Genomic DNA, 15520 nt, shown 5'->3' with positions numbered 1-15520 from the left:
GAAAACATATTGCAGCCCTCCATGGGAGGAAGCATCTGCCTTGGATCATCACACAGAGTCACACTCATCTGCTTGAAAAATTCATCTCTCAGCCCCTACTTCCACCATTCAGTCCTGTGTGAGGACCTGTTCCAGTTTTCTTCTCTGCTTGAAGGTTTCCGTTCTGTGTTCTATTTGACCTTCATCAGTTGAGGGTAACTGGAATTTTTGCCAATAAACTTTCTCTGGCAAGATCTCACGGGTCCCACTGGTCTCCCCTGAGAAAGATTTTATCCTGCCTCAAACGCCCTTTCCTCTTTCATCCATCTGACCTTCTTCCAACTACAGACATACACTTGTATAATCATATTTTATACCAGGAGTTGGCAAACTAAAACCCATAGGCCGAATCTAGCATGTCATTTAGTTTGATAAAGCCCATGAGCCAAAAATAGATTTTACATTTTTAAATAGTTATATTTAAAATGGTATATATAAGAACCAACATTATATCTTTAAATTCGTTCTTGGCCCACAGAGCCCAAAATACTTACTATCTGGCTCTTTAAGCAAAGTTACTCTACTCTACTCTACATATTATTATTTCCAATATCTACAATTTCAAACAAGTCTCAATTTCTCAAAGTCTCAATTTCAAACAAGTCATGCTTTGATCCCAACTTCCAATACTTCCAGTTTATTTCCTCTAGAATCCTGAATTCCCAAATCCTTTCATTTCATCAGGACCATCAATCAGTCGAAGCTACCACAATTTTAAAGTACCTCACTTGTCTGCTACGAGGTGCATACTTAATAAATATTTGATGGGTGAATGATTTAAGTGGGTATATTTACTTCACATCAATGTTCCAAATCCTCTCAGGAACACCATTGTCTGGGATCTGCCTGATTGAACCATTTATTAGTGTGAACTTTCTCATTTCTCCTCCCTTCACCCTAAAGAAACATGCCTATCCCTATTTGCTCACTCTAAGTATAGGCAATCAATGCCTAGAATATGAAAGCTAAAAAATAAACCTATGCTACAAATAGCATCTATCAATTTTTGAATAAATATTATGTATCAGGCACTTTAAAATACAATTTTTGATCCTCTCGACAACTCCACAGGATATTATTCATATTTTAGAGATGAAGAAATTAAACCTCCAAGAGGTTAATTGCTCATATTCACATAATTTGTGCATGTCAGAATTCCAGCTGAGGTTTTTAGAGATCAAATTCCATGTTATTTCCACTATGTGGTGTGCTGTAAATATCAAGGAATGACTCAAAGGGTGGACATATCAGTTCATGTTGGGGGTAGAGTTAGAGAGGTCATATTAGGCTTGGGAAGAGGATTTATACATCATTAAGTCCCTTGAATCATCACACCTAAGAAACCTATAGAATGATAAATAGTCCAAATCCCCTCATCGGGCTTTCTGTGCCACAGCCTAGGAGTTCTTTTAAACACAATAAATATTCAGGCAACTTCATTTTTTTTTCCAAATATTACTATATATCACGAAGCTTAGCTGTGTTCCATAAACTTGTAATTTTCTAGCTTGGAAAATATGATGGCTTGATGGGAAGATCCACGAAGGAGATGTTTCTTACTTTCTTCCAAAAATAAAGAAAGGGTTGAGCCTATAGGGAAAAAATCCCTTAATATGATAATTCGATTAAGGTTAAAATTATTTTTAATCAATGGTTTAATGACTTTCTCACCCTCCTCTCATCATGAACAGTTATCATAGTTCTTCCTTTTTCTAGCCTAAGGTTTTCTAATAAGACTAACTAGTTCCAATAAAGAAATTCATATCTGAAATAAAGTAGGCAATTCTGGCGTGTAGTTAAAAAAAATATTGAGCATGACCCATAAAATTTATTATTCATATTATTGATCTTTTTAAGGTTCTCTCTTTAAAAAAAAAAAAAATCTATGTACTTTTTAATTCCCCCACAACATAGTCTATCTTGTCTAAACTCTCTTCAAGAGCTTGTAACTTTTCTAGAAATGCCTCTTATATCCTTTGTCACTGACATTCTCTTGCTTCCTTGATCTTTGCCATGTCCAGCTAGGATTTAGATTCAGCGATCAGTTTCTTCTCTGAACTTGATCTAATATATTTCTTTGGAGCTGTAAATTGGATAGTCCCGTACTAATTTTCAATTAAAAAAAAATAACAACAAAAACATTTTTTTATGTATACTTCCCCAAGTCTTAACCTTACTCAAGCTAACTTTCCTTTGTAAAATCAGAGCAACGCTCTTTATAAACATATAAGATGCCCTCTGCAGGCAGAAAACTGAAGGAATCAGAATGTTCTCAAAGGACCCTTTTTACATTAACATTCATTGCATGCTTACTCTGCCAGGCACTGTACTTCCCATAAATCAACTCAATAAATGTTCAAAATAATACTATGAAGTAAATATTATTATTGTTCCCACTTATACAAATGAAGCAAGCAACTAAATAACAAAGAGATTAAATAAATTGTTCAAGCTCACATAGCTAATATGTATCAGATCAGAGATTCAAATTTAGTCAGTCTGAATTCAAAGATCGTTTAACCACTAAATTATATACTCCTTTAGGAATATCAATTGGTGGTAGGCTTCTTCATGAAGATTTGTGTCACTTTTTCTTGGAAGGAGCAGAGTGCCTTCATAAAAACTGGCCTATTAAAGTACATATTTTTCTCCCCCTAAGCGAAAGTATATATAGTTACCAAATGCTTATAGAGAAGTTTTCAAATTCACTGGAAAATTTTATTGCAACCCAAAGATTCCTTTCCAACCTTAATGCTAATTTTTTCCATCTGGCCTTATTGCTTTAACTTATGGCTTTGAAATATGCAAAAATACAAAGGTATACTTCTAAACTAATATCTTTCCCTGTGATATCTTCCAACCTCAATGTCTGGCACATGATATATACTTACTAAATATAAAAGAAGTATTTGTGGAGAGATTTTCATCAAGAGAAGTGACTGAGATCATTTTTCTGAGCCTAGTGTGGAGGAGACTTATCCTAATTTGAACATAATGAGTACAGTGAAAATATTTATAAATTTGTATATTTATAGTATTTGTATATTAAAATGTTTAAATTTTTAGTATTTGCAAAATTAATTTTTAGATAAATGGATTCTAAATCTTATATACTAAATGTCTTTGTGTTGACAATACTTAACCTGTTCCTCTTTGTAGAGAAGGTTTTTTGTTGATGATATTAACCTTCATGGTGTCTTCAACCCATTATTAGACAGAGAATATTGGGAACAGAGACAGAATTGAGAGGAAGTTCACTTCCCAAAGCAAAAAAATATATATATATTTGCTCAATATTATTCAACATCCCATGCTTTATACATATTGCCACAAATTTAAAAAGTATATAGTTTTTGTAAGTTAAAGTGTTTCATAATTTTAAAATAGTTGACTGCAATTCAAATCCAATGTCTTTGGAAGGAAGGAGAACTTCATCCAAATGCAGCCATCTCCTAAAAACAAAAAATAATCACCAATTCCTTCCTTTTGTTCATATATTCCAAGGTTCCTCATTTATTATTATTATTATTATTATTATTTGGTTAAGCATCATCTGTATCCCTCAGTCCTCAATTATTAATTAAGAAAAAAAAGACAACGCCACAAAATGGATGTTTTTGTAAATCAGACTGAGTTCAGAGTACACACACACACACACACACACACACACATATTTACAAAGAATCTTAGGGAATAGTTTTTATTTTGTGGAAAACAAACCTAATTGTAATGTTGTTCGCCTTGCCAAGTGACATGTCCAATCATTCTCAAAGAAATCTTTCAGCTGCTGCTAGAAAGCAGGCTTGCTTATGTAGGCTCTTTTACTGCTGCTAGCAACAAGTTCATTTAACTTCTCAGTATATAACTACTGTACCCAGACTTGAATTTTCTTACAAAAGAGGCAGTCTGATCCCTCGTGTATTTGTAAAAGGTGTGTGTGTGTGTGTGTGCGTGTGTGTGTGTGTGTGTTTCCTTGACCTACTTTAACTCTTAGGGAAATCTACAACCACTTAAAACAGTCAACCAATTTTTTTCTGTCCAACTTCCCTAAGAAACAAAATTCAGCATAGCTGCTTTACTTCTGTAAATTTCTATTATACTTACAGTTCATACTTGAATGAGCAAATACATTTCTAGAAATTAATTTGTTTTCTGAAAATTTTATGCGGTATAGTACACTGAAATATTGTTCTCTTGCAGAATGCACACATATCTATAAGGAGACATATTTCATTAGTTTAAATGTTTATGTTTTCATATTAAGGGACTTTTTTTAAAAAACCACATGGAGAACTGTACCTACAATAACCAACACGCTATGTCTAAGTAATAACAAGCGTCTTAATTGTATGGCCTCTACTAATTATTCCCAAATCCATAAGAATTACCTAAAAAAAAAATTCCCTCAGATTTCTAGATTCCTCTAACTTAGCATATCAAGACTTAGATACATATATATATTTTTGGAAGGTAATTCTGATTCTCAGGCAAGCATTTGGAAACCACAAACCTAAGCTCCTAGATTTACGTAGCAGGTGAATTGATAAATCCAAATAAAGAACAACTCATTTCCCAGGCCCCTTTAAAATATGTGAACTTCAGTGAGTCCTATAATTCTTAATCTTATAAAAATAAATAAAAGATTATTATTTTTCCAGTTCCCTTGACATTTTTATTTAATTTAATCATTATAAAATCCAGTGATAAAGAAACTTTGCGATTATTTTTTAAAACAACAGAAGTAAATCCATATAGATCTAGGGTACTTATCGGATCTACTTTCTATGATATATAACAACTTGTAGTGCCTAATTGTGTGACTGTGTATGTGTTTATGTAAAAGAGACCTAGTTTATTTTTCTTCAAATTTTTAAAAGATCCGGTTACCCAAAATATTTAAAATCCATTTTTGCTACTAAGTAGGCACTTATCAGAAAAGAGAATATGTATTATCATTCTTGTTATCTTTGTATATCTTGGGCCTAAATGCCAAGTGAATATTTTTTGAAGGAACGAAGAAGAAAAGAAGAAAGAAAGAAGATAGGAAAGAATGAGAAAGAGGATGGGAAACAGAGAGGAAGAGATAAGGTAACTACTTTTGTCGTTGTTGTCCTTTCCTAGATGATTTCTCAGTAGACAACATGGGGTGGCTGCTGCAGTGCTAGTGTCCACTAGAGATAATGCCAGGCATTGCAGTTCGAGCTCTCCAAGGACACTGAGTCAGAGATGGATGTGCAATTCTTTTTATTGGGAAGTAATACCAGTGGAAGGAATGGTGATCTCTGATGAAGGCTCTCAGCCACACAGGGAGCTCTAGCTAAAGATTGGTTGTTAGAGGAGCCCCATCTTAGGTGCAGATGGCTAGGTCCTTAAACCATCACTTTTTTCATTAGCTGGCTGTCAGCCATTCCAAACGGAGTGTTACTTCAGATCAAAATCTGAATCTGACCAGGAAAAAGCTAACAGTTGAAGGCTTTTGAATAACTCCTCCGCTAGAAGCTGTCATGTCCTTTCTTGAAAGGGGATCTGCAAGGCGCATCTCTGTGTCTTCTACACGTTGCAATAACTAGTTTCTTTTACTCTAGAAAGCACCCTGAGAAAAATCAACTTCTTCCTATTAAATTATCAGCTCCAAATAAGGAAAAATAATTCTTTCAGTGGAAAGGAGGACTTCAAGAGAGGAGTCTATGCCTTCATCTGTCTCTACAATGAATTTCTCTATGTCACTACTTAGTATATTAGGGGCTCCCACAAAAATGCATTTCGATTATTGAAGATTGAAAAAAAATATTGATCAAAATTATAAAGAAAACTGATAAGTATCTATTTCTCATAAAGAACAAGAAAGTAAGGCATTCAAATGGATATCATTTGGCAAGCTTAAATTGATTCAATATCTTGTTTCTCTTTTTCTCTCCCTTTTTATGAGTTTCCATGGGGATCTTTGTAGAGCAACTGAGTACAGCTGAATCTATATGTGCTCTAACAGAATCAGTTTCAATTAAAGCCTTGCTACATCTGCTCCTTGTAGCTCATGAAAAATAAAATCAACATAAATTTATTGAATGATTAATATGTACGCAGGATTACGTAAAATCTCCCTGAGAGTTTCAAAAGCCAAGAAAATTCTCTGTGTTCCCTCATGGAATGCAAAATGAAGCAAGATACATCAAGAGCATCTTATATATCATGAGTATCTTAGATTTTTTTCCATACCTCTATTCACACACTCTCTACCACCATATGAACTAAAATGACTTTCTTCAATGGCAAAAAACTGATACACTTGGAGTAAGTGAAAATGGAAGTAAAAGAATAAATAAATAAATAAGTATTGTAGACAGCCAGTTAGTTATTCAGTAAATCGATTAGCTAAAGAATATAAATTGAATATCTACAACTTGCCAGTCAGTGTAAATAGGAGCCTAGGGCATAGAAATGAGTAATATAGACAATGTCTTCTCTTCAATTAATGTATAAGAGATAAAAATAATAATAATTTCAAAGAATTATAAGGGCTAAGAATTAAATAAAATAACAAATATTATAAAGAGTAAATAAGGTGGTATTGGGGTGCTGGTAGGTTTTATCTAGGCTGTTCAAGGAAAGACACTTTGAGTAAATATAATTTGAACTGAGATCTTAGAAGTGACAAAACAATCAAGTGACAATCTGGTGAGAGAATATTCAAAAGAGAAGACAACTAGAAAGAAAAAATAAAAGTTCCCGAAATGAAAGTAAATTTAGTCTATTCTAGAAATATGCTATCCCCTATAAATATAATGCAAGACACATAAATAATTAAAATTTTTCTAGGAGCCACATTAAAAAAGTAAAAATAAAGTGGTTCAGTTACATTAATATTTAACTTTGTTCTATTTTATCTAATATATTCAAAATAGTAGCTTTTGTACATGTTATTGATTAAAAAATTAATGAGATACTTTATATTCATCTTTATACTGTCCTTGAAATGAGGTATATGTTTTGCACATGCAGAGCAAATGAATTTAGATTAGAATGTGTAAACATGGTGATCATATTTTAAGTGATTAATAGTCACTTATGACTAATAGCCACCATATTAAACAATGCAGTTCTAGAGACTGAAGGAATACCACTGTCTCTGGAAGGTGTCGAAGAGAATGAATCAAAGCAAATTTGGAGGGAGAGATAATATATAGATCAAATAATGCCTCTTAGTGGCAATAAATTTTGACCATAGTCCAATTACAGTGGGAAGTCACTGGAGGGGTTTAAGCAAGAGATTAACATGATATGATCCTGCTTGTTTTAGTCTGTTCAGGCTGCTATATCAAAGTACCACAGACTAGGTAGCTTATAAAAACAGAAATGTATTTCTCACAGTATGAAGGGTGGAAGTCTAAGATCATGGCTCTGGTATGGTTGGGAGAAGGCTATCTTCCAGGTCTCAAACTTTTAGTTGTATCCTTACATAGCAGAAGAGACTAGAGAGTTTTGTGGGATTTCTTTTATAAGAGTACTAATCCTATTTACAAGGGCTCAACACTTCATGACCTAATCAACTCTCAAAAGGTCTCACCTACTAATACCATCATCTTTGAGGGTTAGGATTTTAACATATGAATTTTATAAGAACACAAACTTTCAGACTATAGCACTGCTTTAAAAAAAAAACTCAATGTGTTGTCTAGAGAAGGGGCTGTAGAGTGGGCAAGATTAGATGCAGGAAAATGAATTAGGAGACAGTTACAGTCTTCTTTTGGACCTATATGATGGCATGGACAGGATTGTGGCAGTGGATATAGGTGGGGATAATATGGATATATATTTTAGAGATAAAAGTCCACCAGACTGAATTCTATCACAGAAATAAGATGTGGAGTAAGTATAAATAAAAGAATTAAGAATGGCTTGTTTTTGTTTATTATTTTGTTTTATATTCTGCTGGAACCAGTAAGTGAGTTGTGGTAACATACATTGCAATATAAAATCCTTGATGTTTCAGAGGATTAAAAATAAAGATTGCATTGGTTACATGCAAAGTTTGAGATGACAAATATGATTGAAAAGGATGAATATTCAATTTATTTAGTTAGTATAATATTTGGATTTTGGAAGCATTACTGTTTAAATGTTATTTAAAGTTAAGAGACAAATGAGAAGACCTAGAGAAGAGAAGTGAGAGAAGGAAATGCGAGGAGATGGATATCAACCATGACAAAATGTTGGAAATTGGTTAGGGGCTAAACGCAGTCTTCATACACAGGTAGTGGCAAAAATCCTAGTTGGATTGCTATAGAGAGAGATGGGAAGTGAAGAAATGGAGATAAATACAAAAAAATTTTCAAAGTGTGTATAAATAGGAGCAGAGAAATAAGCCAGGGACTGGAGGATAGATGTAAGATCAAGGAAAAAGATTTTTTTTTTTTGGAAAAAGATTTTTTTAATCTGTTTATATTTTTAAGGTTGAAAACATTGTCTATTTTCATACAAGTGAATAATCCATCATCTAAGAAATAATAATTCAAGACAGGAAGGTGTTAATTACATGAGTTAAATCTAGGAAGAATCCGAGACTAAACCAGGTTAAACAATTTATCCAAGATCCCAAAGTACATAGCTAAACCAAGATGAAAACTCAGATATTCCTGACACAAAGGTCCAGGCCCTCAAATACATGTTATCCTGCATCTCGGGAAGCAAATGAAATTTTTGGAAAACATCTCCTTTAGATTCAGTGGTATCAAGTAAGAGGTACTTATCATTTCTATATACAAAGTGATAAGAACTCAAACTAAGAGTGGAATTGTGTAGAGAAGAAAGGAAAGGGTGGTGGAAAAGACATATAACCAAACAAGACCTCAAACAAAGCAAAGCTGGGCTCACTAATTATATTGAAATTAAAGTCAAAGATAACTTGGGGCTCCTAAATTCCTGCAAATATGAGAATATGCTGGTCTGCGTTTTACATGAGTTTGACTTACACACGACACTTCAATTGAATACATTCCATTACATTCCTCATCTGTTTTCTTTTTTTTTTTTTTGATCCAAATTGTTTTTTATAGTTCCTTTGACTAATGTTGATTTTAAGCTATCACTTGACAGCACTGCCCCCTAGTTGCTTCAGGAATTTTTGTAAAAATATGCTTGACCTTCTGATGTATTTTTCAGAATGCTCTTATGTGTAAAAAGTAAGTTGATCCCTTTAAGGGAAGTGTTGACAAAAACAATGAGTACAAAAAAGATCAAATTCAAAATAATTATACAATTAGATTTAGACAATTGGATTCTAATATAACAGAAGCTGATTTAATTTGAAATTCTTAGATATCTTTAGGGTTTAGTTTTTATGTAACACTATGAGTAATTTTCAACATTCTCTTTGGAACCTGAGTAATAATTATATCTTGTGGACTGAGTTCAGAAGCTAGTCTTACCAGGATTTTCCAAACTACTTGGAGATTCCCTGTCACGCCAGTTATCAACACACCTCTGAGGATGGCCAGGATAGCACAAGACAATGCAGAATCTTAAATACTGGCAAGTTAACTTTTCAAATTTGTTAAACTTGTATTTAAAAATCTCTAAGTAGTATAGATATTTTGGTCTCATTTTATAGACCAGGAGACTAAGTTCTCTATAATTTAAGTGATTTGGCCAAGATGTCAAGCTAGTAAGTGGCAAAACTGGGATTCAACGCTGTTATGTTTTATAGCAAAATGTTTTAGCAGCAGCATGGAACTGTCTCCTAAGAAACTACTTGGAAAGTAGATCCATTGATCAATTGTATAGCAATGGTAGTCATTGCTAGTTCTCTGCATTACATAAGTTCTGTTATGGGACATATTACTACTACTTTTCAGCTGTCTGAGTAGAAGATTGCAGTGGTTATGATAAAATAGAGATGGCTATCATTAGGAGCAGAAAAAGAGAGGAAACAGAGCTATTAAGTCTTGGCAGATCAGTGACATTTGATAGAGACCTATAAATATGGATCACACAAAGAAATTTTCAATCCAATAAGAAAGGCTACAATCATTATTTTCCCTGAGTTTCATTATTACTGATTCTTTTCTTTGTTCTTTAATTTTTGTACTTTAATTTTGCAATTTCCCATGAGTTATTTCTTTGTGCTTTTTAAATTTGTTTTTTGAGTTCTCTTTTTTGCTGCATCTAGTTCGATGATATGATCAAGCAGGTTCATGCAACACTTAAAGACTCAAAAGATGCCCTAAAGCATTTGGACTTGTTGATTGATCAATCATGTTAACAATAAATTTGGACAAAGTCAATGCAAATTTTTTGTGTCCCAAAGAACTTCTTGAGTGTCTAATTTTGTAAACTATTTTAAAGCCTCATTAGGACATAGCAGTTCTTTTTTTTCATGAATGTTAGAAATTGTAATTCCAGATTGTAATTCAAACTGTTACATCCTGGTTAAACATCAAGCACTTGTTATAGTCAGCTAATTAAGCAAGAGTGTCCACAGTGGCAGTTATGAATAGATCTATAGAGAGATGTTATAGCTCAAATCCTGTAAATTGTGAGTCTTCAGTAAAGAAAGCCATTCATTAATTCATTCATTCATCCAGTGAGTATGTATTTACCTCAAGCCTGCTATGAACTTGGCAGGTAGAGTGCTAAATATGCAATAATTAGCAGACTCTTTAAGAAATGTAGTGAAGGAGATCACATATCTGATAATTAGTAAGTATTTTGAATAACCACGTGCTAGAAATAAGCATAGAGTATTATAATAGCAATGTGTAAAAGTCATGTGCTTGGTTTTGCTCAACAAAAATTTATTCAGTGAAATGAAAGCATTCCTGTGGAGAATAAAAAAACAAAATGGTATTTCATATAATATGGTAAAGTCCCTTAATATCCAGATAGCTTATCACAGGTAATTTAGACAATACTACTTCACCGGAAAGGAGAAAAATTAAAAAGTGCCTCTCTAACAGTGATGCATACACATGGGTAGATATAGACACAAAAAACATAAACCTATTAGTTAGACAAGTGCACCATTTAGAAAGTTTTATAAGAACTGATAAGAATATTACCATATTTATGTATTACCATATTTACATAATAATATATTAGTTAACTACCTATACTCTGTTGCTTAAGCTTGTGCTATTTATAATTCCATGGATAACGTAAAATAAAAAGTCCGAATGTGTTAAGACTGTATTAAATTAGGTTAAAATTATTTATCTGGGGTTAGTTACCTGCTCAAAGGTTAATTTCAGATACCCCAGAAGATAAAATGTATTTAAATTAAAAAGAATAAAATCACATATATTTTCCACTATCTAAAAACAGGTGTGATAATAAAAATTTTAATTTAACCAGCAAAGTCACTAAGAAGAGTGGATACCAGATGTAAATAATCAATATTGGTGAACTGGTGAATATTGCTCAAATGTCAGATACACTGAACCAAATTGTTTTCTTATCTATATATTTTGAAAATTATTATATAAATGCCAAGCAATGTAATAAAATCAGTGTACTTTATCTGTTAGGACAAAGTCCAAGGTCAATTATTGAATACTTTTTTCCTCTAAGAAATTAGGAGTAAAAAATATTCATGTTCGAAAGATTTCATGTATGATTTACCTAATTATTTAAAGCAAAGTAACATTAACTGCTACTTAAACCTGAGGGTTGAGTAAAACAGAGGGTTCTGGATTAGAATTTAAGACATCTAGAGATACAAAACAAACGGTAATGAAAAAAATATAGTGCAGGCACAGGCAGATAATTTGGATGTGACAATGGTAAGCCCCTTTATAATGTAGCATTTACAATTCTTTTTGTATTTTATTTATTAACTTAAAACAAAGTTTTATAACTTTAAGTTGGTACAAAGAGTATGAAACAGATTTTATTTTATGTATTCTTCAATGGCCCTAGATTATTTCCCAAATTTATGTTCACCCCACCGGCCCTATGCACCAATACATTCTGAAAACTAACACCATCATTATGTTGTATGTCTTCTGTTGTGGCATTAGTTTAAGGGATATTTCCCAACACTATGTATGTTCAAGAAAAAGAAAAAAATCCAAAATTTAAAGATCCTTAAATAGTTAATATTTGAGAAGATGAAAATCTGTGTCTCATCACACGTTTTAGATGTAGTGGTGAAGAAATAGGTGGACAGTGGGAGGAGGGACACTGCTAAGGAAACTTATGTATCTTTTGTTTTATCTTCAAGCAGAGGTGAATAAAGAATTTTTATTTTTCATCTCTTTTAAGGAATTAAGTTGGACTGCTCTGCCTCACCTACCATCAGGTTCTGGAGAACCTTAGCCAATTGTGTGGTTATAAGGGAAATAGCTATGGCTGTTGTTTTTCTGTATTTTCATATTTGTGTTATTTGTGTTTTATACTTTTCTCTTAACCCAGCTGTCTTTCAGAGTCATTGTCTTTGCCTCATATTCTTAGATATGATATAGCACATTTTAAAAAGAAAAAAAGAAACTGCAATGATATTGGGGAAAAAAACTAGTCAGTTCTCAATTGATAAATAAATACATTAAAATGTAAACATCACATAAATAAATGACTTGTCCTAATATAGTAAGAGTCACATAAAAGTTCACATAAAATATGTGAAATATTCGGATTATTTAATCAAAGAAAAGTAATAGAGAAAATTTTATTTTATTGTCGTGCACATACCATACCGTGGACCAGAATTTACAAGGTACATCTATAGCTTGTACATGACAGCATTTAATAGGCATGAAAAGACTCAAATAAAGTGAAATTATCTTGTATAAACCTGTTAGTTCATCTGAAATGTCATTCATTAGATTTATTTCTTTAGGTAAGCCATTGCTTGCTAAAATTGAGTGTTAAAATAACATTTCTTATATGGGAAATTTATACATCCAAACAGCTGCTGATATATATCAGTTTTACCCCAATAGCCCCTTTCCCTTAGATTGACCACAGTCTTAAAAGAATAATATAAGTAACAGATAAAAGTTGATATTAGGCAAATGTTAAGATATGGCACATTGATCAGAGTACAGTTGGGCAGTGGAAGGCCTTGATATAAAAGGATACGCATAAAATACTTCACAAGGAACTCAACGGGGAGAAAGGAGGGAAAGCACCCACTATGAGTTGTGCTAGAGTCCCTGCATATTATCCATCGATTAGTCTCAACCACTCCATGTGTCAGATTAGTCTTCTCCATTTGTAGATTAGGATATTGAAGTGCAGAAAAGTTAATAAAGCAAATAAATAACAGAGGCAAAAATAGAGGTTGTGATGACAAATTTTCTCTGGAAAAATCTGCAGGATAATTAGGATAATATAAGAATTATCCTACTTATGAGAGAGAGAGAGAGATAGAGAGAGATAGAGAGAGAGAGAGAGAGAGAGAGAGAGAGAGAGAGAAATAGGAGAAAAAGAAGACTTTTTAAGGAAAAGGAAGAAAAAAGTATCCAATTATTGATTATGCACATGCAGCAAATGCTTCCAAAATCATCTATAATAATAATGAATATGATCACAATGAAAGAACATCAAAACCAGCCTGTGAGAGAATAAATTTGGCTTGTAAGCTGGCCTTATAATACCAAATATTTCTTGAAACTAGGGAATGTGTTATCTGCCATCCTCTGAGCCTTCTCAAGAGAAAATGACTAATCTGCCCCAGTAGTACTTAAACTGTCCTAAATATTTATTTTTATCCTTGACTAAGTTCATTGACTCCATAAATTTTCAATTATGTTTATGGAGCCAAACTCTTTAAAGTGAATTTTTTATTTTCTGTCTCATCTAGGCACTGTAGTTTGCTTCTTCATTGGAAGTGGTTATACATGATTTAGAGATGTAGAAACACTGGACCAACTCCCTCAGAACTATTACTTTTTACAGGAAATATAATAAACTCCCCTGTTTATATGGCATGGTTAAGAATTGGGATGGTTAGGTTCACTGTATATTCTAGTTAGCTGAGGAATTATATGACCAGAGAGAATTAGCAGATGGTTATAAAAATGTAGTATGTATTAAACCTATTAGTCCTAGGCTTACCACTTTTTTTCATTCATGTTTAATATATTCATAGAAATATTTTTTGATGCTGTGTAAATTAAGCATCTAGCATTCAGAAATTGTTCATAAAGTAGATAAAATGGAGGGCATAACTTATATCTGATTGCATTTCTGAAAGTGTGAACTTTTTAAGATTTGCATGTTTATTAAGCAGCCATAATTAAGGATTTCTTACCCATGAAATGAATGAGTTGCTGTTGTATACATTGGCCAAAGCTGTTTTTTTTTGTTGTTGTTCAGAAGATTTGAGGCAGTGGCATTCAGGGTATATCTGAAAGAGCTACTTTCCTTTTCAATAATAACATATTATTTTCATCCTAAATACATAGCTAACCACATCTCTAATGAAGCTGTGGACAAATTTTGTATGTCACTTTATTTCAGCAACAATTACAAGGAACTGCGTGTCAAATACAATCAGCATTCTGTGAGGCTTTCATTTCATTATTTGACTGTATAACACACATATCTGTGTGTCAGTAATGTTCAATCACCTGGGGTCATTTTCATTCATGGGTATTTCACAAACCAGCCATCTCTAAAGGCCTGGGGTCTTTGGAAACTCAACTTTAAACTGTTCATTAAAATTTCAATCACTTTACTCCTAGTAACATGCACCATATGCTAGATATCCAGTGAAGAAATTGCATAACACTCTAAAATTTCAATGTAGTCAGCTCTGGGCAACTATTTGAGCAGAGGCTAACTGAACTTCCCACCCTACTTCGGAGAACAGGGGGAATATGGCTATGAGCATTCTCAGTTCCTATTTTCCTGAATGAAGGGAAACGCCACAGAGCAGTTATCATGGCAGAGGAGAGCTGGAGTCTCTTCAGCAGCCACAAGCTGCCACAGCATTGTGCAAGAAGACTGGAGAACTGTAACGATTCTCTCTTTATTGACAATTGGGTTCATTTTTGTAGAATAGTGGAATTATCGATAAAGAGATATCCATTTCTGATCACACCACTCTGCAGGTTGTATAGACATATTATAGCAGACTAAGTTGTGTTACCTTGTGAGGAAATTTAGGTTTGGGTTCCTCACATTTTCATTTGATGCATCAAATAGTGGAGACTCAAGTGTTTTCCCTAATCTGTTGAGTAAATATCGTATTCCTCTAAATCAGTGGTCTATCTTTTCTTGGATTCATTTCGCAATATTCTACAAAATTGCATATGCCCTCTCATGAGACAAATGTACGTGCATTGATATATTCATAATATTGCTTCCATTGCAAAAGGTTCAAGAAACTTCTGTGCGTCCATGAAACTGGGTTTTACAACCACCCAAAGGAGAAAAGATGTTGTCATCAGTGAGGAATTAAGCCTCAATCACTCAAGGCAGAAGTTATATGTTAAAAAGTCTCACGATAATTTAACTCTCAAATAAGATTCTCTTCCCCAGTTCA

This window comes from Pteropus alecto, unplaced genomic scaffold (assembly GCF_000325575.1).
Source record: "Pteropus alecto unplaced genomic scaffold, ASM32557v1 scaffold7, whole genome shotgun sequence".
Lineage (NCBI taxonomy): Eukaryota > Metazoa > Chordata > Mammalia > Chiroptera > Pteropodidae > Pteropus > Pteropus alecto.
Note: the sequence above shows the minus strand (reverse complement) of the source record.